Raw genomic sequence first — 15,463 nt, 5'->3', positions numbered from 1 at the left:
CAATACTGCATTTTCAGGCATTAGTATCGCCACACACACATGCAAACGCACACGAGGCGGCCTATATATCAAAATTTGAATCTGAATTTTTTTGTAACTGGAATAAACTTGAATGTTTCCTTTATTAAAAAATGAAAAGTAAAAAATAATAAAATTATTTTGACTCCCATTGACTTCAATCCGTTTCGCGAATATTTCACGTTTCACGAATTTTGCGGGAAATTCACAAATTTTCCAGCAAATTGAAAGGGGACAAATTCACCCATCACTAGCAAGGACAACTCCCACTACACTAATTTGCAGGCTTTTAGATGGGGACATGTTCCCATTTTTGTGCTTATTATATATCACACATTCAAGTTTTGAAATCTGTAATTCCAGTTCATTATAGTGTAATAAAATTTGGAATCACTGTAAAAATTTGAGCATCAATAAATCAGCTCCTTAGTGTTTTTCCTTACAATTCATTTGTCTTCCTACCAGGTCCACTGATAACACATGGATCTGCCAAACAAGGAAACCAGGCAGACCATTGACCCAATCCATTGTGTTTATAGGCTGCCTATGCAGTATTTACAAAAATCGAACAAAAATGTTAGGGGGTAACAATTATGATGTTTCTTGTACTTATGTTGTACGATATTATTGGTGCGTCTATTGGTGCGTCTATGGCCACCTTTAGCTGGATGCACCCTAGGCAGAAGGAACATGATTAAATTGGGACTTCAATAAAATAGTATATACAACTATGAGACTTGTTATCTAGACTGCTGATGGTTGTCCAGATAAGGGATATTTTGTAATTTGCATCACCATATCTTGTCTACTTAAAATTAAAGATTTAATAAACCCAATAGAATTGTTTTGCCACAAATTTGTACTTATGACCATTGAAATCCTGTACAAGGTACTGTTTTACTATAACACAGCAAAAATGAAAATAGTTTTTAAATGTAATGTTTTATAATGAAAAAGTCTATGATAAAGTCTAGAAGACCTTTCGGTAATTCGAAGTAATCTGGATAATGGGTTTCAGGAGAAGGGATCTCACCTGTATAACAAAATTGTAAGAAACATAAGAAAAACCACGATTTAAATATCAGATCTCTCTATATGAGGGGTTTTTTTTGTACTTCCCTGAGAAAGGACACAACCAGAAACAATGACTTTGCGTTAGAGCTCTCCCTTGCTAATATGTGTTAAAGAGCAATGTAGCGGGGGTCGTTGTTGTGATTACTCTTTCATTTCATAGCACTTTGCATTTCATCTGTGCTCCTTACAATAATATACAAGAGTTAACTCAAGGTACAGTCATGCCCGCCTAACCATTTGTTTGAAAACACAACAGTAAGGAGGAAGCGTTGTTTATGAAGATTAGGAAGAAACACACAAATCAGCATTTAGATTATTATGGAATCCTCAAGTAATCCTTGGTTTGGAGCCTAATATGCTTTTAGAAAATATGAGTGTAAATTTAAATAAATACCCACAAGACGGTTGTGTTCATTCTCTCTGTATTCTTTATTCAATTATTAATTCATTATTCTCAAAAATAGTAATAATTTCTGTCTTTTGAAAAAAAAAAAAGCCTCAGTTGTACCCCCAGAAAAAAAAGAGTTATATTTTTTGGTTATATTTGGGTAGCTTTATACTTTAATTCATGTTTAATTAAAACTAACGTAAGACTACAAGTCAAATGTGGTAATGATCGGAATGACCTTTGATTACCTGCACCGTGTTTTGATTGGGTGATTGACAGTTTGGTGTTTGGCTACTGTGTTGTATTTCAGCTGACAAGACTTTTCATTTTAACTCAATTATCCTGCCTATCACGAGCTGGTGGCAGGCCAGACTCAAGTCACCCAGCTTTGCCTCGGCAGCTTGCTCTGTTTCTCATTAGTACGCATTTATTCAGTGGAAATTGGAAGACAAATGCTGGGAGGCATGCAAGCTAAGTATAGCAAATAGCATTTTAAAGCTGCCTATTTATATGAATATTGAAACATTTTCTTTCAAATAAAATGCAATGCATTGGATGAAGAGAGGCGGATGGTTAAATGGGAGTGGTGATAATAGACCTTCTTGATGGAGAAAGAGGGGAACAACAAACCCAAACCTGGCTTTGCTGGAGAAGGAAGGTTTAAGCTTTAAATGCATACGGAGAGGGAAAAAAATGGGGGTCATGTTCATGTGCTTCACAGCGATCCCTGGGTATTCCTTAAATTGCCTTGTTTGTTCGGCACTAGCACAGAAACAGATGTTGCTCTGCTGTGCTAGATAATTTACTATACCTCATGGTGCAGAATGGAAGGCATCCCAAGCTACCCAGCTGGTCTGTTAGTAGCACTCGCTGGTGCCTGCTGAACTATGACAGCAGCAATGGAAGACTGCAGCTTGTCAGGCTTTTCCACATATATCCTCTCAAATTTTTTGCAGTGCTTGCCGAAAGCCAAAAACTCCCTTTTTTTTTTTAATTTTTAATTTTAATGTTCATTGACAGACCTAAATAAGTCCCACTGCCCTTTGTTGATCATAATGTGACTCATTACTTTTGTCATCGAATAATTATCAGCATGATCGCTCTGAGCTACAAGCCAAGCTCGTCTTCCACACATAACTGGTACTGGAAGGTAAAACAGATTTGTCATTTACGATCTGACTGCTAAGCCACACTTTGTGCTCTATTATTGTGATTAACTTCTGCATAAGATAGGCTTGCCCACTTGTCATTCGTGATGCAGCACTGGGCACCGACTGTCATGCTTCCTGGAACAAACTGTCAGCCACGATGATGTGACCATGTTACCCAGGATATAAAATGGAAACCTGCTTTATTTTCAACCGCCGTATCCACTTGTAAATTTGTTTTTTTCTTTTGCCTGTGCTCTTTCTCTTGATTATTTGGGCAAATGGCATGGCTGCATATGCTAGCTACCATCTCTAAACATACACTCAAATTCTGTTAATATCTTCATATTTATACGACTGCAGATGAAAGGAGAGCGGAGGCTGGACCACTGTTGTGTACCATATAAAGTTTTTGTTGCCAAAGTGCTGCCAGTTAAAATTTATCGTGTCGGGTGCCTTGTGGCTATCCGCTGTAGAGGCCATATTCTGGAACCACAGTTCTTTTCTGGCTTCGTCACCAACAACCGATTTGACTCTGCCTGATTATAGTAACGAAGGCAGTCCAAAAGAATATGCACAGACTCACTATACGTCACATTGAATCACAGCGCTGGCCACACAAAGCTGACCGCAGCCTCATTTCTTTAGACAAATGCACGCTTAAGGAAAAAACCTCCTGCGAGAAAGCATCCAAAGCCACTTTTGCTATGCATGTTGCAAACAGATTTAATTTTTAGTGAAAGAACATTTGTTATTCTGTTTTTTTATATGCATCTCATGTGCTGTCGAAGGGCTTGTGTCTGATCACTAACCTTTCAGTGCAGAAGTTGCTAAATGCCCAATGGACGTGTGGTTGTTGTTTATTGTCTTAAATGGTTGTTTGGTGGCTGGCTGTTCTCTAGGAAAATTATTTTATTTGCTTTATCTCATTTAAAGCCTGTAAGAGAGAAGCAGGCTCCATTACAACCCTTAGAAAAAAGCTGGTGGTGGAATAGTCAGTTTTGATTACAAAAGGAAAGATGCAGATTTAGACAAGAGCTACATGCTGATATGCATGCGATCAGAATGATTTATGCAAATTATTCATACAATTCCCACCGGAATTCTTCTTCAAACTGCCAGGATAAATTGCCGGAAATTAGCCATAAAATATGTCGTGCTAGGAGCAAAAGGTGAAGGCCATTGGGAAGGCAAGGACGTTTGCTTTCCGCAGCTTTTCTGAAATAGGCCGTTTAAATGTGTGTGAATAAAAAATATTGATCAGATCGTTTTGTACCAACAATGATTACTCACAGCTCACTCACTTGCTACAATGTTCATTTGTACCCCGTGTGAGATAAATGACAGAAATGTCAATACTGCCGTTTGGGCACCGTTAATACATACTGAATAATAGGTATCTGCAAGGTAGATTTACTGCATCATTTTCACACTTTGATAGTTTTGCTTGTTTGCCAGTGTAAAAAAACTAATTTTTGTTAATCTATTAAGCAATGTGATTGAGGTGCAAGATCTGCATCTGTCTCAATAGCAATGTGCCACTTAAAGAGCAACATCTCTATGCCTGTCTTACTCTCTGTCTAATTCTTCACTCAATAATAGGTAGCGCCATAAAGGAATCATTCAGTTTGTGTGCTGCATCTATGAATATCCGTTTGGTCAAGGAGGATTTTGTTCTAGAGCTTGAGGGCAACCAGACAATCAGACTGAGAAAAAATGATTTCATAGCCTTATACCCACCAGTGTTACACATGGACCCGGAGATCTATGAAGATCCTGCAATAAGCATCAAATGTAGCTGCTCAGTGCACTCTAGGCATGCTATAGCAGACATATCCATGCTAGTGCATGTTATTTTCCTCACTTGTGCTCCTTCTTCTGGAAATAATTTGCCTAGAGTCTCTTGGAGTTGTCAGGACCCTGCAGGTGAAAGGCCTGGTAGCTTCAAGCTTGAAAAATGGTGAGGAATCTGAATGCTGGTCCTTTCAAAAAGATTGACAATTGCACGCTGAATACTGCTTGAATACTTCAGGCTAAATGTGCACTGTCTTTGTCACTGGATCATAGCAAAGGTATACAAATACAAGAAGTTGGTTTGAGTTACTAATAATGGGCAGCATTTATTTCAATGCCCTAGAAGCATCTCCAACCCTTCAATATATTTTGGAAAAACTTCTTACTTACTTATATTTCACCATTCTGCCTTAATAACATATTTATATTAATATTATATTTAATTCAAGTTACATTTTTATTTTTAATGCACACTGTATTTGCTAATAAATACTTACATTTACTTAAAAGATAATTAAACCCATATTACCATTCTACATTCTCCTAGCATATGAACCTCGCTTCTTTTCCAGCCTATCTTGAACTAAGAAAAGTTTAATTGTGCTGCCCCTACTAAAACAATTTAAAGGCGTTTTCTGATGCCATCTGTAATGATTGGGGATTAGGAAGGAGAATTGTTGATATCCAAGTGCCTGTAATTATGTTAATTGTACAGTATATTGTTATTAATCAAGGTAACTCGAGGAAACCCAGGAGACCCACCTCTAGGGAATCTGATTGGATCTTTCGGCCCTCAGGGTGAATGATTGGCACAAACAGGAAGTCTGGGAGAAGTGCCAGGTCTATCACTTTCTTCCTGACCTTTCAATTGTAATTTTGCCCTGATTCATTATCTCATAAGTAGGGATGTAGCGAACTGTTCGCCGGCGAACTAGTTCGCGCGAACTTCGACTGTTCGCGTCCGCCGAATGTTCGCGAACGTCGCGCGACGTTCGCCAACAGGCGTTCGCGTCAAAAATCGTTCGACCATTCGACCATTCGATTCCTTCGATCGCTAAAATCGAAGGATTTTCGTTCGAATCGAACGATCGAAGCCATTGGATTGAATGAAATCATTCGATCGAATGGGTTCGATCGTTCGATTCGAACGAAAATCCTTCGATCGAACGATTAAAATCCTTCGATCGTTCGAATCGAACGATTTTCGGATGTTCGAAGTTCGCAAACAGTTCGCGAACTGTTCGCATTTTTTGCCGGTGTTCGCGAACGGCGTTCGCGAACACATAAACGGCAGTTCGCTACATCCCTACTCATAAGATCAGATTCTGATCACTCAGATAGTTAGTTTGGTTTATTGTGTACAGGGCCGCCATCAGGGGGGACAGGGGGAACAAGTGTCTCGGGCATGAAGGGGGGCCCGGCAGTGCTGCAGTTTTGAAAGAGCCGGGCCCTGTTCTGAGCTCCGAAGATTTGCGGCCATTTTTTAATCCGAACATTATTGCGACATTATTACTAGATGAAACAGGTCAAAACATTCCTGCCCATGCCCTGAATCTATACAACCCAAGAACGCTGCAATCACGTTAACAGTATTGGGGCGGGACCAGATCTAGCCAATGAGCAACAGGCGTGCGCCTGATCTATATGTATGGTGCAGGGACATCGTAGGGACCGGGTAACGTTTTCATGGGAAGTATGTGAGTTCTGCCCAACATGGCTGCCAATGTACTGTATGTGTGTAAGTGATTAGGAACCTGAATTCAGATACCGCCTGCCTGCAGACTGTAATGATAGGGGTTTTTTTTTTTAAACTTATAAGGGGGCCCTGACCATCAATAGGTTGTGTGTGGGGGGGTTACTTTTTTAGCGCTGATGTCTGTGTGGTCTATTAACTGTGATGTGGAGTGGGGCGGGTCTGGGGCGGGGCTCGGGCACCGGGGTGGGCGGGGCCCCGAAAATGTTTTTGTACGGGGCCCCGTGATTTCTAATGGCGGCCCTGATTGTGTATGTTTCATGTCATGTGTTGCCAGTTTTACACCCAATTTGTAACATTGTGCTTCTCCTGAGCACTTTGTAAACAATCTGCACAATATGAAGAAGAGTAAAATATTGGGATCTGAATGCCTGCACAAACCACCTAGTCACACAGTTGATCTCCATAATTGGATAGTATTCACATGGACACAGGTGTTGGGAACAACTGAAATACTAGATGTTGGATACCAGAAGGTGAAACAAAAGAACACACTCTTTTTCTCCTTACACTTTTTCTGTGCAAAAATATAACTTGACCTTTTTGAAAAAACAACAGCTAATAATTTGCTAAAGAATCCCAGTGAGTCTAATTAACATAAAAATATGACGATTATTGTTTTCCAATTAGTTATGCTGGCAGACATCTGTAATCCGAAAATGTGAGGCTCAGGTGTTGTCAAAATAAGCAGGTGAGACCTTGGTGATGTATTGGTTAATGGACCCCCTACTGTAATTTATAAAGATATTATAAGTTACATGTGCTGCAGAAAAATGGCTGGTACAAATGTGGCACAGGTTATGATTTTTCAGTTCTGTTTTACAGGCATTGTGCAGGGTGAGAAAGTTCTAGAAGAGAACACCACAAGTCATATTCAGAATTTTTATTATGATGTAGGAGCCTGCTGTTTATATAGTGAATAAAGTACCCCCTCTTGTAAAATATAAGGATATTAAAAGTTACTGAGGAGTTTTGTGACCATATAAAACATGAGGCCGAAGGCCAAGTGTTTTTATACAGGTCATGGAACTCCGAGGTAACTTCTAATATCCTCATATTTTGCAACTGGGGGTTCTTTATTTATTATAATAAACAAGTTTCAGTGAGTCATGTGACAGAAATGACATCAGAACTCACCGTTTATAACTGATGACATCACTACTCACCATTTATACAGATATAATTTACAAGGTATTCATGGCTTTTGTGTATTATAAGGATATAATATACAGTTTGGTCCCATAGAGAAATGACATTCTAGTATATATATATTTGATATGTACAGTATATTTGATTTTGTGATCTCAAACAATATACATATTTCAGCTGGGGAACACATAAACATAAGAGGGGGAAGTGGGCCTGGAAGGGTTTGATGTTGAAATAACTCTCAAAACATAAAATAAGAGAATATGTTTTTTAAAATGTGAAAGTGGATCTGTTTGCATGTTTGTAGCAGAACAGGAACTCTTGCACTGACTTGTAAGACAGCACTGTGTATTAACTTTTCTAGGACATAAAATCTTAGACAAAGACCAGTTATGCATCTTCCCAGATAAGAACAATGCATCCCACATCTATTCTTATGTCACATCCATTGGTTGTTTTGCACTGAACCATCCCACACTTCCATTCTTGTCAACCAGTGGTTTAAATAGAGACCACTGGACAGCACAAGTTTTGTTGGTTCTTGCCCATAAAATGTGCACTAGAAGGTTTTTGGGCTGAAGATCGGTAATGTGGATGCCTTGTAGTTCCTGTATAGAAACAAAGACCCATATGACAGATACTGAAGATGCTTCGGCATCGTCAAGAAGTTCCAGAATCTGTCGTAGGCAGAAAGTATCCCATATGGGGAAGAGCATGTTGACCATGGTGGTTTTCTGTGAAGACATCCCAGTATTCAAAAAGCTTTATGAAACTGTACATATAATTTATATGAAGAGGAGGATGGATGATATTAATCCAGGATTATTTTTACTAAATGTTTTCTTCTTAATCAATGTTTTTTTTAAATTGATCTTTAGTAAACAACATGTTGTTAATGATATTAACGCAAAATAGAAAAAGAATGTTATCCTAATTAGCAGAATAACAAAATAATAATCATATATTTGTTAACATGTAGGTAGGATAACGTCTACTACAAGAGGTCCTCTGCACTCAACCCATTATCAATATATTTAAGACAGCGACATTTTGTGCATACTGCTACTAAAAAATGCCTTACCCTTTAAACAACACAGGGATTGTTTGTCCATATATTGCAATATATTTAAGCTGGACAACTACGTCAAAGTCATCCCATATCTGGCCAGTCCTATGCTCAATTTTCATCTGATTCATTAAGAATTCAATTGCTTAATTATACATTTTACAAAGGGACTAAGTTTTACCTGCAACTTACTAGCTGCTTTCAAAGTAAAACTCCCAAACTTGGCTGCCCTTTTATTAGACACCAGTGGGATCACCTGACTATAGCTGGGAGGGGTGGGAGCTACAACATGGAGCTGGTCACTGCTCCTGTATAAACTATAACAAACAAGGGAAAGTTGTGCTCACCACTATTTTTTTTTTTTTTTAATATATATATTTAATATTAGGATAACGTCTACCATATATCATTAACAGTAATTAGCAATTAGTGTGATGATTTGTTGTTCGTTTTCTATACTGTGGAGAAAGAGCAAGAATTCTCAATGAATGCAAAAGTCGATCTGTGCAACTAGAAATTTGGCGACACTTATGCGTTGAGGGAAAACTGCATTGGTCTGGTTACCAGCTCCAGACCAGGTAGGGACACACAAAGCTGCCTTACCAATGTTTTAATGTTGCATGATTGCAACTAATCTGTCACAATAACCATGTTCATTCGTACAAAGCATTGGTGCTCCTCCATATCCAGGTCATTTCATAAATCAGAGCCGACAGATAATAGTAGAACTCGACAGTATTTGAAGGGCTGTGTTATGATGGAATAGATTAACATATAACAATAATAAGATGCAACTAAAACCCAAAGCACAGTGAAGCATACTCACATGTTACATCCTTGTATGGTAAGTCTTAAAGGTTTTCCTTTGGCCCTATATTATAGTATTGTACCTCTCTGCCTGAAGGCGTTTTCATAGGAAGACAATCATCTTGCCTATTTCCTCAATAATACAGATTAATCCTTCAACAACTATGGCGGTGTCCTTTTCTTTACTAATTAAAATACTGGCCTTCCAGTTGCTTATATCTTTCTCCCCTATTAATAACATCAAAGCATTATGTTTTTTTTACAGGCTGGGCCGGTAAAAGAAGACGACCAATATGTATTTTTTTAAGATATGTGTTTAATCAGGGCACGCAGGCAGATTCGGGGTGATTAGTCACCCGGCGACAGTTTCCCCGATGGCTAAAATGTAAATTGCCAGCAGGATGGCACTCGGAGCGATTCATTTCAAGTCGCCCGAAGTTTCCTCGTGAGGCAAACGATTTACATTTTAACAGACGGGAAAGCAGGGGAGGCAGATAGTGGAGATTAATCGCCCCGAAGAAGAGGAGATTTGTTGCCGGGTGACTAATCTCCCCAAATCTGCCTGTGTGCCCTGACCCTAAAAGTCTAATGACATGTAATTATTTTGAGCACTCTTGTCCCCTGTCTGTAAAGTGCTGTATTAAATACATGTGGCGATTAAAGTTGGGCAAAGGCATTTTGTTTGCCTCTGTTTTCTGCTGGTTGTAGAGGTGAACAGAACCCTCCGACCAAGCACTTGCTGATGCTACTAACAAACAGATGATTTGCCAGTGCTAGTGATCTTCCAGGAAATACAAATTCTACTTTGTATTTCTTCTGTGTTGCTTGGATTTAAGTGAGGGGACAGTTTATGATCATTTTTGGCTCATTCACCAACCCCAGAGACAAAACCAACAGTCTCAGAGCCAAAAAAGTAAATTTTAAAATGTTGGACTGCTTGGTTACCAGAGAGCTAGTTCAATACTACTGAGTAGACTGTATCAATTCAAATGGACATGTATACAGTAAGTGCATCAGTTCCAGGGGCGATCCTGGCCCCTTCCCCCCCCCTGGAAATTCGCTCTTAAAGTACCAGGAGCAGCATTTTTGCTGCCCCTGGTACCTATTGGGGCGCTGCCGCCTGAGGCGACAGCCTCAACTTGCCTCATTGACAAAGTATCCCTGATCAGTTCCCAAACTGTTGGGCTGGCCTTACTAGGTGGGACTGGTTGGGGAACCCAATGGAAGATCATTTATGGTGGCAGATAAGATGCTATGGGTTATTGCAATTGTGCCCTCTAAGGAACCTTATTAACTCCTGCTTGTACCCACCTCCCTACACACACACAGAACCTACAAGTAAGGTTTAGGGACAGTCAGTCCAGCAAGGGGATTGAGATAAGTCAGGCTGTAACACATTTCCCTGTGGAGAGTTGTGTGTGTCACCCCTTGATTGTGAAACTCATGAGCTGGATATTTATCACTAAAATAGAAATAGATCCAGATTATAATTATTATTTTTAATTATTTTGTTGCCCTTTGGGAGCATTAAATTAGGGGTCCTATGCTGTAAACTATTAACCCTTTGCCTAACAAAACTGTAAAGTTTTTATCCAAGTAATGAACCCTGAAGGATTTGTTGGGTCGGGTGATATTATTTAGGGAGTATTGTACCCCTAATAAGGCTATTAGTAGTTGACAAGGAGTTCTGTGGTCTGGTCATGGAAAGCCAATGTGACCTATGAGGATTATAAACAAAATAGGACCCTAGAGAGAGGTGAACAGACACTTATGGAGAGCTTGGAAGTGAGAAAAAGGCTGCTTGGGTAAGGCTGAAGCTGCAAGCATTAGTGCCTGTAGAGAACTGTAGGGAAATAATTCAAAGGTAAATAAATATCCATTATCTTCTTAATAAATGCACAGGGAAAGGGGAAAGTTAATGTGTAATGTCCCTTTAATGTATCTCCAAAAAAAGAAGTAGTATGGCGATGGACATCTGTTCCTCGCAAGAGATTCTGCTGCAGCTGAAGCTTTTTATATAAGCTGATAGCATGAATAGGACACACTTTTCCTTCCCTGTACCACCTACTGTGTATAGAACTGACAGATATTTGGCCAATAAAAATCATAACAACAGCCTCTTGTTGTATCCTGCCAAGCCCACAGCAACTATATATTCTCATGTGTTAAATCCTTTCCTCTGCGTTAGAATGGCTGTGGATTTGCCAGCAGTGAATTAGTAGCTTTTATTTATGTAAATACTGCCTCAGTCACACAATGTTATACATTCAGGTGGGAATGCAATGAGTGAAAGCTTAATACTCGCTACATATCCACACTTCATATTTCTGTGTGATAAAATAAATCAGTCTAATATACCTACTCTACTGGGGTACATAAATAGAGATAGCAGACCCAGCAGTTGCTTTGGGCCCAGAAGTAAAAGGAATCTTTTATCTGGTATGCACTGCCATATTTTTGAGCATTTTCCAGATAACAGATCTTAGAATTTTAAATAATCTCCAGTACTGCTTTATTGCAGTGCCCACTGACTTTTTAGTATGTTGCCACTTCTTATGTAATATTGAGGCCCATGCCCACAAAGACCTTGGGGTTTCTTTAGCAAAATCATTTTTTTCAGATTTTTTAAGTAAAAAAAATCCGACCAAACTAGAATCCACGATTTGACCTTATTTATCATTGAAAAAAATTCAATAAAATTTGTTTGGGAAAAAAAAATTGAGTTTTATGCCTGAAAGGCTCAAATTTTTTGTGAAATTGCTTGAAACCCTTGATTTTTTCAGATATTTTGTCCGAAAGCGGACCATGAGATCTTCAAATTTGAAGTGGGACCTTTGCCATTGACTTCTACAGCACCCCGACAGCTTGGAGATGGAGTATTTTTGGATTTTAACTTTTAGCAGCCTCGGAAGATAATAAATCAAGAAAAATTATAGTTTTTTTCCACTGAAAATTCCGATTTTATAGTAAAAACAAAATTTTTTAGAATTTTTGGCATTTGGAGTTTAATAAATAGCCCCCTTATGTAAAATGGTGAGTTACTCCTCTGGTGTTTTTTGTTGATTTAATTGCATTGTGCGGGTCAAAACCGAAACTCCTCTTGCGCTCCTCTTCAGAAAAGGCCATCCGGCGATCCATTGTGTGGCGCTCGATTTCTCCTCCCTGCCTTCATCATAGGAGATAGCCAGGGAGGAGAAATTGAGTGCCGCACGATGGATCACCGCCCTGTCGCCATCTCTGAAAAAAAGTGCAAGCAAAGTTTCGCTAAATTATTTCTTTATTAAAGACTTAGCGATTTCAAAGTTTTATTTGTCTTTGTGGGTTTTTTTCTTGTATACTAACGAATTAAAAAAATTTATTTTTTGATGTAACTGATTCATTAAATGAGAGCCTGGAAGATACAAAGTTACAATAATAATAATACAATAGTAGCTTCATGGTCCAATAGTTTTTTTGACTGCTGGGTTCAATGACCCATCAGCCCCCCACCCCCGGGTGTTTAAAAGTAGGAAAAAGGCATTCAGATTGTCAGAAACATTTTTTTAGGATATAAGAAGGATTAAACAACCGACAAGCACAAAAAGGCTCTCTAAAGAAAGGCTAATGTTTTCCAATTGGTAGTTTACTTTATTGCCAGTGGGGAAGCATTTCAGGGAGATTTGTCGCCCATGGTGTGGCAGATTTAACCACAGGCAACAAACCTTCCTTCATCTGTTACTACCCCCAACATAGAATCAGCCAGCAGGGGAAGAAAGCCTTTATAGGAGCTAGGTAAAGCCCAACAACAGATATAGGGAGTTATTTATCAAAATCCCAATTTTTATCATGTTTTAAATTAAAAAGTACAACCAAAGTAGAATCTACGTTTTACCCTTATTTATCATTAAAAAAAATCGAAAAAACGATGATCAGGAAAAACCGCGACTTTTCCGTATTGTCGATTGAAAACCATAACTTTTTCAGATTGTGGCGGATTTAAAGCCCAAAAAGTTTGCGAAATCGGCAGAAATTCACGAAATGTTCGGATTATAGTACAAAACCTAGTGCAGACCATAATATCTTCAAATTACAAATAGGACCTCTGCCATTGACTGCTACAGGACCTTGACAGATTGAAGATGGAGTATTTTCGGATTTGGACTTTTTGCATCTTCTCGAAAAATTCAAATTTTTTTTTCACACAAATTTTTCAAGTTTTTAGCATTCTGACTTTAATAAATAACACCCATAATTAACATTTGTGTCTTGATATTTCCAGGCAAGCTAAATGATTATATGTGTCAGGGGGAAGTTTGCATTGTCATTAACACACAAAAATACTTTTTAGGTGTAACATTGTGAGTTGAAATAAAAAGAAAATCCTGGTACACACTGGTAGCAATCTTCTGATATTCAGGCTTAGGGAGAAAGTCGACATCCCTTGCTGTAAACAGGTGCAGCCTGTGCCGCTCCAGCTTTGGAACTGTTACTCGGAACATCGTAAAAGAACGGAAGACGGAACTGATCCTAATAACATTGTTGTAAAGAATGAGTTCATTACAAGCACTGAATCTTGATGGTAATTAAGTAGGGATTTGAGTTCTGAGGCCTATGTAAAAAAAAAAAAAAATGGAGTGATTGGGCCTTCACACCTATAAGAGAGAGAGTGTGTGTGTGTGTGTTCACCACACCAAACAAAAACACAGCATGCAGGCCCGGATTTGTGGAAAGGCCACCTAGGCCCGGGCCTAGGGCGGCAGGATTTTAGGGGGGCGGCATGCTGCCCAACCACACCCACATTGGTTCAGAAACACTGGGAATGCGCCGGAGATACAATAATTTTTTTAATTTCCCATGCGCCAATCCCCATTGATGAAAATTTCCTCGAATAAAGGAGAGGTGACAGGGGCGACGAACGGCACTGGGCCTAGGGGCACCCATTATGTAAATCCGGCCCTGACAGCATGCAAAGCAACATAAGGGTAAGGGCACACGCTAAGATTCGGGGAGATTTAGTCAACAAATCGCCTCTTCTTTGGCCGAATAATCTCCCCGAAAATCCTTCCCACTGGCTAAAATCAAAATCGCTGGCGGGATGACACTGGGAGTTGCATCACAAAGAAACTTCTGGCGACTTCAGAAAACGAAGCACTCTGAGTGCCATCCTGCCGGCGATTTAGATTCTAGCCAGCGGGAAGGCTTTTTGGGGAGATTAGTCGCCTGAAGAAGAGATGATTTGTCGCCGGCAACTAAATCTCCCAATTTTAGCGTGTGCCCTTACCCTTAAAGTACCACATTCAACAGGCTGATTTTAATAAACAAACAAAAGCTCACAGTTTGAGAAACTCTGTATCAATTATTCAGAAACCCATTATCCATTCCTGTTTCACCCTACACAAAAAAGATTTTATATTTGACTGATTTGCCTTTATCTCTTTGGTATTGATAGTTTTTTTGTTTTTAATTTTTACATTTTTTATTTAAACTGTTGTAGCAATTCAAGGAGAACTAAAGCTTATTTAGAGAAGTAGCTAGAAATGTTGTACATTATATTTTGGGTTTCTGTACCAACCCAAAGCAACAGCAGCCCTTTAGCACTGAAGATTTGTGTTTAAAAGATGCCCAGTAGCTCCCCATCTTCTTTTCTGCTGATTCACTGCACGTGCTCTTTGCTGCTGTCACTTACTGAGCTTAGGGACCCACTCACAATATACAGTACACATAGAATAGAAATGTCACAATATAAGGCTGATTAGTAATTAATACAGATAATTACTAAATGGCAGCACAGAATTTAATAATCAGCCCTGTAGCATCAGCTTATATTACAGGCCAACCTCATTTTCTGCTTGATAAGTTGCGACAACCCCTAAGCTTAGCTTCTCAACAGCTGCTCAGAGCCCACTGAGCATGTGAGTGTCACAGACACTTTCCAAGATGGTGACCCCCTGTGACAAGTTTGAAGTCCTGGATCATTGCTGCTATTGACAAGCTGAAACTTTCGGCTGTGCAATTAGTTCAGTATATAAAATCTAGCATTTCTATCCATATTCATTTTTAGGGTTTAGTTCTCTTTAAATGTTACATGTTAAAGAGTGTACAGTAAAAAATGTATCTCTGTTTTACATCTAAGAAATAATAACAGTTTTATTTAACAATTTCTTCACAACATATAGCTACATAAGGGAAAAGGGTAAGAAAATGTTTTGTCTTAAGAGAAACTATAATTAAGAAAATAACAAATCGTTCAACTGGGCAACCGATTATTTCAGTACTAATAGTAGAGA

At 38.9% G+C, this 15,463-nt stretch overlaps 1 pseudogene; it reads left to right on the top strand.

Moving 5' to 3' along the window:
* LOC108719735 overlaps positions 1-4,592 on the top strand; it is a 45,754-nt pseudogene extending 41,162 nt beyond the window's left edge.
* The last annotated feature ends 10,871 nt before the right edge of the window (positions 4,593-15,463 follow it).

Source organism: Xenopus laevis, chromosome 6S (assembly GCF_017654675.1).
Source record: "Xenopus laevis strain J_2021 chromosome 6S, Xenopus_laevis_v10.1, whole genome shotgun sequence".
Taxonomy (NCBI): domain Eukaryota; kingdom Metazoa; phylum Chordata; class Amphibia; order Anura; family Pipidae; genus Xenopus; species Xenopus laevis.
The sequence above is the reverse complement of the archived record's forward strand: the minus strand, read 5'-3'. Positions and strand labels throughout refer to the sequence as shown.